The 12,410-nt window shown below is 39.0% G+C and overlaps 1 non-coding gene across 1 annotated transcript; it reads left to right on the forward strand.

Moving 5' to 3' along the window:
* Window positions 1-8,973: 8,973 nt before the first annotated feature.
* On the forward strand, window positions 8,974-9,080 carry LOC127077308 (small nucleolar RNA R71). Its single transcript, XR_007787146.1, has one exon. It is a non-coding gene; the product is annotated as a small nucleolar RNA R71 (small nucleolar RNA).
* The last annotated feature ends 3,330 nt before the right edge of the window (window positions 9,081-12,410 follow it).

Genomic DNA, 12,410 nt, shown 5'->3' on the forward strand with positions numbered 1-12,410 from the left:
GGAATTGGTCCAAAAATGCCATTTTGATTGGCAAGGTTTTAGGTCATGAAATTTATATTTTTGGAAAGAGGATGAAAAATGTGGTGTGTAGGAAAAAACCCCACCAAATTTGGCCTTATGGTTTGAGAGTTATGGCTTGTTGAAGTTCAAAAATTGGTGAAAATGATTTGATCATATCTTGACAACCACACATGGGATTTTGATGTTCTTGGACTTTTTGAAAATGGGAAGACAAGATCTTCAACTTTCATGTTGGGCAAAAATTCATTTGAAGCTTGTATCATGATGTAAGTTTAAGATCAAGAAGTTTCCATTTTTGGCAGTTGAAATTACAGGTCCACTTTCTATTTCTGGAAAATTTTCTGATTGGCTTGATTTTCTTCCATGATGAGGTTGAACATGATAGATGAGGCTTATACAAGCATGAATGAGCTCCTTCAAATCAATTCTATCCATCAAATCTTGATTAAAACAACTGTTGACCAAGTTTGACTTTCTGTTGACTTTTTCTAGGGTTTTGGACTGATTGAACTTCTTCTGATGATTTCCAAACCCTAATTCCTTGAGACCTTGACTTCAAATGATGTCTCAAGATGTGTGAACTTGTGATTAATGATCATGATGCCCAAATTCTGCAAGAATGGCCATCATCCATCGCTTTGACTGATCAATGACTGTCTTTGACCTAATTGCTGATGATTGCTTCCACTGCAAGCAACAAGGTTAGACTGACAATATTTTTTGTACTTTTTGAATGATAAACATATGAAAGCAAAGATATACAAATGCACAGTATGCTTGGTGATCAAGAAATCAACCCACAAGGCAAACTAATCCACTAGGAGGGGACAAAGACATGCAATGATCCTTGAGGTTATGATATGAATGATATGGGCCATGAGGGATCTTAGGGCCCAAAATTGGGGTCTTACACCGGAGACTAACGCTAGAATTCCTTAGCTCCCTGATCTATCTACCCAGCCATGGAAAAGGAATAAGCAGAGGTTTCATTCAGTTCAGAATGTTCAACATGGAGTATCAATTTAACATTCAAGATTTTACCAACCTTTTAGGTTTCCCTACCACTTTTGATACATTCACAGTGAGCCAAGAAGACCTTTTTGAATATAGAGAACTTGAACATTTTTGGGGAAATTTGACTGGAAATGACGACCCCGAGGAACATGAGTTTCTTTCTGGAAACATACATAATCCGGCCTTTCGTTATTTCCATAAGATCCTGGCCCACACCCTTTTTGGGAAGAACTCAAATATTACTACAGTATCACGTGATGAACTCTTCATCATGTTTTGTGCTTCCCAGAACCGTCCTGTGAATGGTGCCACTTTTATGTTGGCGAACTTTGACCGCCTTATCCAAGATGAACGAGCACCAATTCAAATAGGCAGATTGATAACCATGATTGGTAATGCTATCGGATTACGTCAACCTATGCTTGACCTAAGCCCTTTCTGTGGCATTGCGACTATGAGTATACCCTTCCTCTTCAACATTATGTTTATAGCAAACCTCGGGCCTGAAGAGTTCGAACTAATAATTAACAACCAAGTTCTTTGCCTATTCACCTTGCCTAGTCCGAGGACTAGTGTTCATAACCGCAATAACTGGCTCTACAATCTGAACGGAATACCCTCTCCTGCTAGATCTACTGAATCCATCCAGGACTATGAGATTTGTGACAACCAGATTCCTTATGCTGAGTCTGACCCTCAGACACCATCTGGTTATTATGATATTGACCCTCCTCCTCAACCCATCCCGACCGAAGAGTCGGCAATACCCGATCCTAGACATCATATGCCCGGAGATAATTATAACACCATCATTCAAGCCTTGATGTCAGAACAAGACGCCCTCAGAGAAGAGTTAGCTAACATGGGACAAGAATTTCTGGGATACATGAGCAGTATGACAAATCAATTCCACGAGTTGATAAACCGTGTTAACTCCTTTGCTCCTCCAGCCAGAGATCATGCAAGTGGCTAGAAGTTGTTTTTCTTAGTTACTTAGTTTTAGTTTAGCCTATTTATTAGAGAGTGGTTTGTGGTGAATGAAGGAAGGTTTGGTGGGTATTTATAGGAAAAAATTTGGAAGTTGGAAAAGATGTGGTTGAAAAGTGAATAAATGTGGGTTAATGGGAATGAATGGGGAAGGTAAAAAGTTGAAAGGGTGTAACGTTCGTCTCCAACGGCTATGTAACGTTCACCTAGTCAGAAAGGTGTTAAGCTCGTCACAGGGGCGTGACGGGCGTAACAAGTACTTGGCGTGCCGTCCGTCATAGATTGTGTGACGCTCGTCACACAGTCTTTTTGGCATGGTTCAGCTAGCGTTCTTCATAATGATTTTGGTAAATTATTTTTACTATTATTTAATTTGTTTTGCTTCAGATTATTTTATTCTGCTATTTAATTTTCCTGCATGCTATTCTACTTTGCATAATAGTGCATAAATATATTGTTCTTTAATAAGTCATGTAGGCAGCAACAGTAGAGAGCATAATAGATATTACATAATAAAATAAATAAATAGCTTCAATAAAATAATCATAATGTAACATTTGAAGAAGAAAACAAAAATTGCGAAAGAGAAACAAATACGAACATGAATTTAAATAACATTATATAATAAAACTAACTAAAACTAGATAACTAAGAAAAACGACTTCTATCCATCTGCATGATCTCTGGCCGGAGGAGCAAAGGAGTTAACACGGTATAGTAACTCGTGAAATTGATTTGTCATACTGTTCATGTATCCCAGGAATTCGTGCCTCAAGCTAGTGAACTCTTCTCTGAGGGCGTCTTGTTCTGACATCAAAGCTTCAATGGCAGTGTTATAATCAGTTCCGAGCATATGATGTCTAAGGTCGGATATTGCCGATTCTTCGGTCTGAACAGGTTGAGGAGGAGGATCAATATCATAATAATCAGATGGTGTCTGAGGGTCTGATTCAGCATAAGGAATCTGGTCATCACAAATCTCATAGTCATCACAAATCTCATAGTCCTGGATGGATTCAATGGATCTAGCAGGAGAGGGGGTTTCATTCAGATTGTAGAGCCAGTTATTGCGGTTATGAACACTAGTCCTAGGATCGGGCATGGTGAATAGGCAAAGGACTTGGTTATTAATTATAAGCTCAAACTCATCAGATCCTAGGTTTGCTATAAACATAGTGTTGAAGAGGAAGGGTATACTCATAGCAGTAATGCCACAAAAAGGGCTTAAGTCAAGCATAGGCTGACGTAATCCAATAGCATTACCTATCATAGTTATCAAACCGCCTATTCGAATTGGTGCTCGTTCATCTTGGATAAGGTGGTCCAAATTTGCCAACATAAAAGTGGCACCGTTTACTGGACGGTTCTGGGAAGCACAAAATATGATGAAGAGTTCATCACGTGAAACTGTGGTACTGTTTGGCTTCTTCCCAAATAAGGTGTGGGTCAGGATCTTATGGAAATAACGGAAGGTCGGGTTATGTATGTTTCCAGAGAGAAACTCATGTTCCTCGGGATCGTCATTTCCAGTCAAGTTACCCCAAAAGTGTTCAAGTTCTCTATATTCAAAAAGTTCTTCCTGGCTCACTATGAATGTGTCAAAGGAGGTAGGGAAACCTAAAAGGTTGGTAAAGTCTTGAATATTAAATTGGTACTCCATATTAAACATTCTGAACTGGATAAAACCTCTGCTTATTCCTTTTCCATGGCTGGGTAGATAGATCAGAGAACTAAGGAATTCTAGAGTCAGTCTCCGGTATGTGACAAATTGTCTACGGATAGGAGCGGTTTCCCACCCTATCTGACTCAGCAAATACAGGACACTTTGTCTTAGTCCAAGGGCAGTCATTGCCCAATCATCAGCATACAGACTAGGTAGCATCTCTCTCATGGCTAGTTCCTCAAACTTTTGTTTCTGAGCTGTTCCTCTGAATTTGATACCCATACGATCAATTTGTCCCATCAGGTTAGTGTTAGCTAGAGAAAAGAAAAACAAGAGTTTTAGTCAGGATTTGGCCAAATGCCGAAAGAAGAAGTGAAAAGTTTTTAATAGATAAAAATAAGAATGAATACTAAATAAAAGTTAAAAGAATAATTAAGGAAGAAATAAAAAAAAATATAAAATATAAATATTGGTGGGTTGTCTCCCACTAAGCGCTTTGTTTAATGTCGCAAGCTCGACATAAAAACTATCAATTATAATCTATAATTTTTGGAGGCATTTCGTCTAAGTGCAAGACTTGCGAATCTTCAGTGTTTTCTGCATAGTGATAATGTTTTAGACGTTGCCCGTTTACGGTAAATGGTTCCATAGATTTGCCTTTAATTTCTACTGCTCCACTGGGGAAAACATTGGTGATTTGAAAAGGACCTGACCATCTAGATCGTAGTTTTCCCGGGAATAACTTTAGCCTGGAGTTAAATAAAAGGACTGTATCGCCTTGTTTGAAGATTTTCCTTGATATGCGCTTGTCATGCCATTGTTTTGTTCTTTCTTTGTAGATTCTGGCATTTTCGTAAGCGTCTCTTCTGAGTTCCTCTAATTCGCTTATATCAAGGATTCTCTTTTCACCGGCGGCTTTATAGTTTAAATTTAGATTTTTAATAGCCAAATAGGCTTTATGTTCTAATTCTACCGGGAGGTGACAGGATTTTCCATAAATTAGCTTAAATGGGGTTGTCCCTATGGGAGTTTTGTAAGCAGTTCGGTAAGCCCATAAAGCTTCTGGTAATTTTGATGACCAGTCTTTCCTTGAAGTGGCGACTGTTTTTTCTAGTATCTGTTTGATTTCTCTGTTAGACACTTCCACTTGCCCACTGGTTTGAGGGTGGTAAGGTGTCGCTACTCTATGTCTTACGCCATACTTAAGCAGTAGTTTTTCGAGTACCTTGGATATGAAATGCGATCCACCATCACTGACTACTATTCTTGGGACACCAAACCTTGGAAATATTATATTCTTAAAGAGTCTAGTTACTACTCGTGTGTCGTTTGTTGGAGAAGCTATAGCTTCAATCCATTTCGATACATAGTCAACTGCCACGAGTATGTATTTGTTACCGAAAGAGGATGGAAAAGGTCCCATGAAGTCTATTCTCCACACGTCGAAAATCTCTACTTCCAAAACGCCCTTTTGTGGCATCTCGTCACGTCTAGATATATTTCCTGTGCGTTGACATCTGTCACATTTCTTAATAGCTGCATGTACATCCTTCCATATACTTGGCCAATAGAAACCGGCTTGTAGGATTTTAGAGCAGGTCTTGGATGTACTTGCGTGTCCACCATAAGGAGCGGAGTGACAGTGTTGGATTATATTTTCTACCTCTTCTTCAGGTATACACCGACGGAAAATACCATCGGGGCCTCTTTTAAAAAGTAAGGGGTCATCCCAGTAATAGTGTTTTATGTCATAGAAGAATCGTTTCTTCTGCTGGTAGGATAAAGTAGGTGGAACTATTCCGGCAGCTAAATAATTGACGAGGTCAGCGTACCACGGTGTAACAGATATAGCTAAGGTGGTTTCTACCTGTTTATCAGCATTATTTTCTTCTAAAGTAGCTATAAGCTTATCGTACGAGAAATCATCGTTAATCGATGTTCTTTCCGGTTCAAGGTTCTCAAGTCTAGAGAGGTGATCTGCTACTATGTTTTCAGTTCCCTTCTTGTCTTTGATTTCCAAATCGAACTCTTGTAGCAACAGGATCCACCTTAGGAGTCTAGGTTTAGCATCCTTTTTAGTTAAGAGGTATTTGATAGCAGCGTGGTCAGTGTAGATGATTATTTTGGCTCCGACCAAATAAGAACGAAATTTATCTAGCGCAAACACTACTGCTAGAAGTTCTTTCTCGGTTGTGGCGTAATTCATTTATGCTTCATCTAGAGTTCTACTTGCGTAATATATAACGTGAAGCTTTTTATCTTTTCGTTGTCCTAAAACAGCACCTACAGCGTAATCACTAGCATCACACATTATTTCGAATGGTTCGTTCCAATCTGGTGTCTGCATTATGGGTGCGGAGATCAGTGCTTGTTTAAGCGTTTGAAATGCTTCTAAACATTTATTGTCGAATATGAATTCAGCATCCTTCATTAATAGCCCAGTTAAAGGTTTAGTTATTTTGGAGAAGTCTTTAATGAATCGTCGGTAAAAACCGGCATGTCCTAAGAAGCTTCGTACTTCTCTCACAGTTTTCGGGGGTTGAAGATTTTCGATTACCTCTATTTTAGCTTTGTCTACTTCAATTCCTCTGTTCGAGATGATGTGTCCTAAAACAATTCCTTCTTGTACCATAAAGTGGCATTTTTCTCAATTAAGTACTAGGTTTACTTTTACACATCGCTCTAGAACTCTTTCTAGGTTTTCAAGGCATTCTTCAAAGCTTTGTCCGCATACGGAAAAGTCATCCATAAATACTTCCATGATATTTTCTAGAAAATCGGCGAATATTGCCATCATGCACCTTTGGAAAGTTGCAGGGGCATTACACAAGCCAAACGGCATTCGTCTATAAGCGAAGGTACCAAAAGGGCACGTGAACGTTGTCTTTTCTTGGTCATCAGGGTGAATTGGTATTTGAAAGAAACCTGAGTAACCGTCTAGATAGTAGAAATGTGAATGTTTTGCTAATCGTTCTAACATCTGGTCAATGAATGGTAAAGGGAAATGATCTTTTCGGGTTGCTTTGTTTAGTTTCCTATAGTCAATGCACATTCTCCATCCCGATTCGATTCGTTTGGTTATAGTTTCTCCTTTTTCATTTTCAATGACTGTTATACCTCCTTTCTTTGGTACTACGTGTACAGGACTAACCCATTTGCTATCAGATATAGGATATATGATACCTTCCTCTAATAACTTGGTTATTTCCTTCTTCACTACCTCACTCAGGATCGGGTTTAGTCTCCTCTGGTGTTCCCTAGAAGTTTTACAGTCTTCTTCTAGCATGATGCGGTGCATACAAATAGAGGGACTTATTCCTTTAAGATCGGTGATGTTGTATCCTAGTGCGGTTGGATACTTTCTTAAGATATGCAGGAGTTTTTCTGTTTCGAGTCTTCCTAGGTCAGCATTAACTATCACTGGTCGTTCAAGCTCTAAGTCTAGGAATTCATATCTCATATTCTTGGGAAGTGTTTTCAGGTCTAAGGTTGGTTTCTTAAGGCATTGCGTAGGGTCCGGTGTTATTGCTAAACATTGGTTAAGTTTGTCTTCTACAAGATAGTTAGATGATTTGTCTTTTTCTAACTCTGTTTCTTTTATGCATTCATCAATGATATCCATGAAGTAACATGTATCTTCTATTGCAGGTGCTTTCAGAAATTGGGAAAGAATGAACTCAATTTTCTCTTCTCCTACTTCAAAAGTGAGTCGTCCTCGTTTTACGTCTATGATTGCACCGGCAGTTGCTAAGAACGGTCTTCCCAGTATAATGGGTGTAACTTCATCTTCTCTAATATCCATAATTATAAAATCAGTTGGAATGTAGAATTGACCTATGCGCACTGGAACGTTTTCAAGAATTCCTACAGGATATTTGACGGAACGATCTGCTAGTTGCACAGACATTTTAGTTGGTCTTAATTCTCCCATTTCAAGTCTCTTGCATATGGATAAAGGCATAACACTAATACCGGCTCCTAAATCGCATAAGGCTTTGTCAATGACAAATTTTCCTATGTGACAGGGTATAGAGAAACTACCTGGGTCTTTAAGTTTAGAAGGCATATTTTGGATTATAGCGCTACATTCAGCGGTGAGTGTAACGATTTCGCTATCTTCAAGTTTCCTTTTATTAGAAAGAATTTCTTTTAAAAACTTGGCATATGAGGGCATCTGCGTAATAGCTTCTGTAAACGGAATTGTGGCGTTTAATTGTTTTAGTAGGTCAACAAATTTTTTGAATTGGCCCGCATCTTTGGTTTTAATAAGCCTTTGAGGGTAAGGGATAGGTGGTTTATAAGGTGGTGGAGGTACATAAGGTTCCTTCTTTTCTACGGTTTCCTTATTACTCTCTTCCTTTTCCTTAGGTTCACTTTCCTCCTCAGTTGACTTTTTAGAGTTTTGGTTTTCTATCCTTGGGTCAGACGGTCCTTCCACTTCCGTTCCACTTCTCAGTATAATTGCATGAGCGTGGCTTCTTGGGTTAGGTTGGGGTTGGCCAGGAAATGTACCAGTTGGGGCAGCAGTAGGCGCTTGTTGTTGAGCTACTTGTGATATTTGTGTTTCCATCATTTTGTTATGGGTAGCCAGGGCATCTACTTTACTTGCTAGTTATTTTATTTGTTCGCCAGTGTGTACATTCTGGTTTAAGAAATCTTTATTGGTTTGCTGTTGAGAAGCTATAAAGTTTTCCATCATGATTTCCAAGTTGGATTTCCTAGGGGTGTTATTGTTAGATGTAGATGGGGTCGGCTTCTGATATCCCGGAGGTATAGCTGGGGCTTGATTTGGAGATTGTCCAGGTGCGTATAAAGCATTATTACTCTTATATGAAAAATTAGGATGATTCTTCCAATTTGAGTTATAGGTGTGCGAGTAGGGGCTTCCTTGAGCATAGTTTACTTGCTCCGCTTGGATTCCTGTTAGAAGTTGACAATCTGCAGGAGTGTGACCTTGGATTCCACAGACTTCGCAATTCTGAGTTATAGCAACCACGGTGGCTGGAGGTGATACATTTAAACTTTCAATTTTCTGGACCAGAGCATCCACTTTTGCATTAACATGATCAAGGTTACTTATCTCGTACATGCCAGTTTTCGTTTGAGGTTTTTCCACCATTGTTCGTTCGGTTCCCCACTGATAGTGGTTTTGAGCCATGCTTTCAATAAGTTGGTAGGCATCAGCATAAGGTTTGTTCATTAGTGCACCACCTGCGGCGGCATCTATTGTTAACCTCGTGTTGTACAGGAGACCATTGTAGAAGGTATGAATTACTAACCAGTCTTCTAAACCATGGTGTGGACAAAGTCTCATCATGTCTTTGTATCTTTCCCATGCTTCGAAGAGAGATTCGTTATCTTTCTGTTTAAATCCATTTATTTGGGCTCTTAGCATAGCTGTTTTGCTTGGCGGAAAATATCGAGCAAGAAAAACTTTCTTCAACTCGTTCCATGTGGTGACTGAGTTGGAAGGAAGAGATTGAAGCCATCTTCTAGCGCTATCTCTTAATGAGAAAGGAAAAAGACGAAGTCGAATTGCCTCTGGAGTGACACCATTAGCTTTAACAGTATCAGCGCATTGGACAAATACGGATAAATGAAGGTTAGGATCCTCGGTAGGATTTCCAGAGAATTGGTTCTGTTGCACTGCCTGCAACAGTGAAGGTTTAAGTTCAAAGTTGTTTGCTTCGATTGCGGGTGGAGCAATACTCGAATGCGGTTCATCTTGCGATGGAGCGGCGTAATCTCTAAGAGCACGAGCTGGTTCTGCCATCTCGGGTATCGAAGGGAAAATATTTTTGAAATCGGGAAGTTCAACAGGAGGGAGATTGTTTGCAGCACGATATTCCCGAATTCGTCGTAAGACTCGGAGATATAGTTCGATATCGTTGATTCGTAAGTAGAACGGCTCGCCTTGTGAGCGAGTGTGTGGCATACAAATCAACGAAAGAAAGAAAAGAGAAAGAAAAGCCTTAGTCTCTACAGCGTAACAGAAGAGTTACGATATCGACTAAATAAAAGTCCCCGGCAACGGCGCCAAAAACTTGATCGCGACTTTATGAGTCGAATTTGGGGTACAAACTGCAAGTGCACAGTTCTATCGCGTAGTTTTAAAAGATATCGATCCCACAGGGACTTATGAATCGATATACCGTTATCTAAGGTTACTTCGTAAAGCTAAGGCAGGTAATACTTTGATTGTTTGGGGGAAAAGCTAAAACTAAAATAAGATCTAAAATAAATATCTAATAAGCGGATATCGGTATGCAGTTCGTCGTAATTAAGGAATCAATTCTTTATTGAATTGGTTTCTTGGTTTTAAAATAAATCTTTTCAGTTGACGCTATTGATTAAAAGTTTTATCTCAAACTCTCGCTCTGTTGAATAAACTATGATTTTATATTAACGTAGCTGTCACTTATAGTTAAGTCAAAAACCACTTTTTGAAAACAATAGAATCCGTAGAAACTCTTTTTAAGAAAACACTAATCGTTTAAACACCCTTATCTCAAACTCTCGCTCTGTTGACTTAGGTTATATAATTAAATTCAAATGCTTAACTCTCGTCCTCACATTCAATCTTTAAAAATACTTTTTGAAAAAGGTTAGAATTTAATTAACTCTAAAAATTGCTCTCGCCCTGATCTAGAATTAATGTCCAATTTACACTGTCCAGTCAAAAACTCAAACTCTCGCTCTATTGCTTTTAACTTCTTTATGTCTTTTACTTTCGTACAAAAACTTTGTTATTAAACCTGTAAATTGAGACCGTAAAAAGAGTGATTTTAATTTTAAACTTAATTAAACCAATTTGGTTTTGATTCCTTCATTCCGCTTACTCTACATACTGATACCTAAGTAAATCAGCCAGACATGCTAAACAGACTTAAATAAATATCATGCATAAACATATTCATCTCCGGAAAATAATATAAATAAACAGCAAAACAGGGCATATATAAATTCAAACAATAATTAAAGAACCTGGGAAATTAAATAGCAGTCTTGAACACTCCACCACAGGTCGGTTGGATCTGTTCTTGAATTCTTCAATCAGGCAGAAAAATAAAAGCGAAGGAATAAAAAACTAGATTCTAACGTAAGGTTAGATCCGGTGAAAGGTACACAATAGTTTCCGGTGTAGAAACTATTGTGCGAAAAATTAATTAAATACTAGAAAAGAAAATAGAATTGCAAAAGAAAACAATATAAAACTCGTAAAAGTAGTACTGTAAAAATATGCTTGAGCTGCTGGAAAAAGAAAAATGCGAAAAAGCGAAAGCTGGAAAAAGTGTGGAACCGTGGAACCTCTGCAGGGTTTGCAAAGCTGATATTTATACTAGTACTTTCTGTAACGGTTTCCAAAAGTAGTCCGCGTCAAAAGTCTTCACGTAGCGAAGGGTTAGGCGTGCAAATAGGACTCAACGTCTCTGAAGGCAAAAATATAGGGGAATGGTGTGACGTCCGTCACACCATGTGTGACGCTCGTCACAGGAGTGTGCAAGGCGTGACGCTCGTCACAGCCCTTGTGACGCTCGTCACAGGCACAGCGCCTGTGCTTTTTGGGCTGGGCTTTGGCTTTTGATATTTGCTTCTTTTCATTCCTTTTTGCACCTCCTTTTCTTCCTTTTTTACTTGTGCTTCAAATAAACCACCTGAGATAAATAGAAAGAAAATACCGCGTAATATTTGATAAAATGAAATAAATTAAAGTAAATAATAATATAATTTAATTAAATTGAGTCCTAGAATGTGATACTATTTCATGTTATCAAATGAGACCAGGCTGATTCGTTTCCTATTCACCCTTAATCTGATTAACAACGAGGGTCGAATCACCATATACATCAAGATGCTTGATCCTTAGATCAATGCACTCCTCCAATCCCATAATACAAGCTTCATACTCAGCCATATTATTCGTGCATTTGAAAGTTAGCCTTGCTGTAAAAGGAATATGTGTGCCCTGAATAGTAATAATCACTGCCCCAATACCATTTCCATACTGATTTACAGCGCCATCAAATACCATACTCCATTTGGAACCAGGCTCTAGCCCTTCATCGAGTGTAGGCTCATCACAATCTTTCATTTTCAAATACAGAATCTCCTCATCTGGAAAATCATACTGAACTGACTGATAATCCTCAATCGGCTGATGTGCCAAGTGGTCAGCCAAAATACTACCTTTAATAGCCTTCTGGGCTCGATACTCTATATCATACTCAGATAACAACATTTGCCAACGGGCAATCCTCCCTGTTAACGCAGGCTTCTCGAAGATATACTTGATTGGATACATTCTGGATATCAACCAGGTCGTATGATTTATCATATACTGGCGTAAGCGCTTAGCAGCCCAAGCCAAAGCACAACATGTCTTCTCAAGCATTGAGTATCGAGACTCACAATCAGTGAACTTCTTGCTCAGGTAGTAAATAGCATATTCTTTCTTCCCTGATTCATCTTGCTGACCAAGAACACAACCCATTGAGTCTTCAAGAACTGTCAGATACATAATCAAAGGTCTCCCTTCCACGGGCGGAGACAGGATCGGAGGTTCAGACAGATACTCTTTAATATTGTCGAAAGCTTTCTGGCAATCCTCGGTCCAATCATGGGACTGATCTTTCCGGAGGAGCTTGAATATCGGTGCACATGTGGCAGTCATGTGGGATATGAATCTGGAAATATAATTCAAGCGGCCAAGAAAACCTCGGACTTG

Source organism: Lathyrus oleraceus, chromosome 4, assembly GCF_024323335.1.
Source record: "Lathyrus oleraceus cultivar Zhongwan6 chromosome 4, CAAS_Psat_ZW6_1.0, whole genome shotgun sequence".
NCBI lineage: Eukaryota > Viridiplantae > Streptophyta > Magnoliopsida > Fabales > Fabaceae > Lathyrus > Lathyrus oleraceus.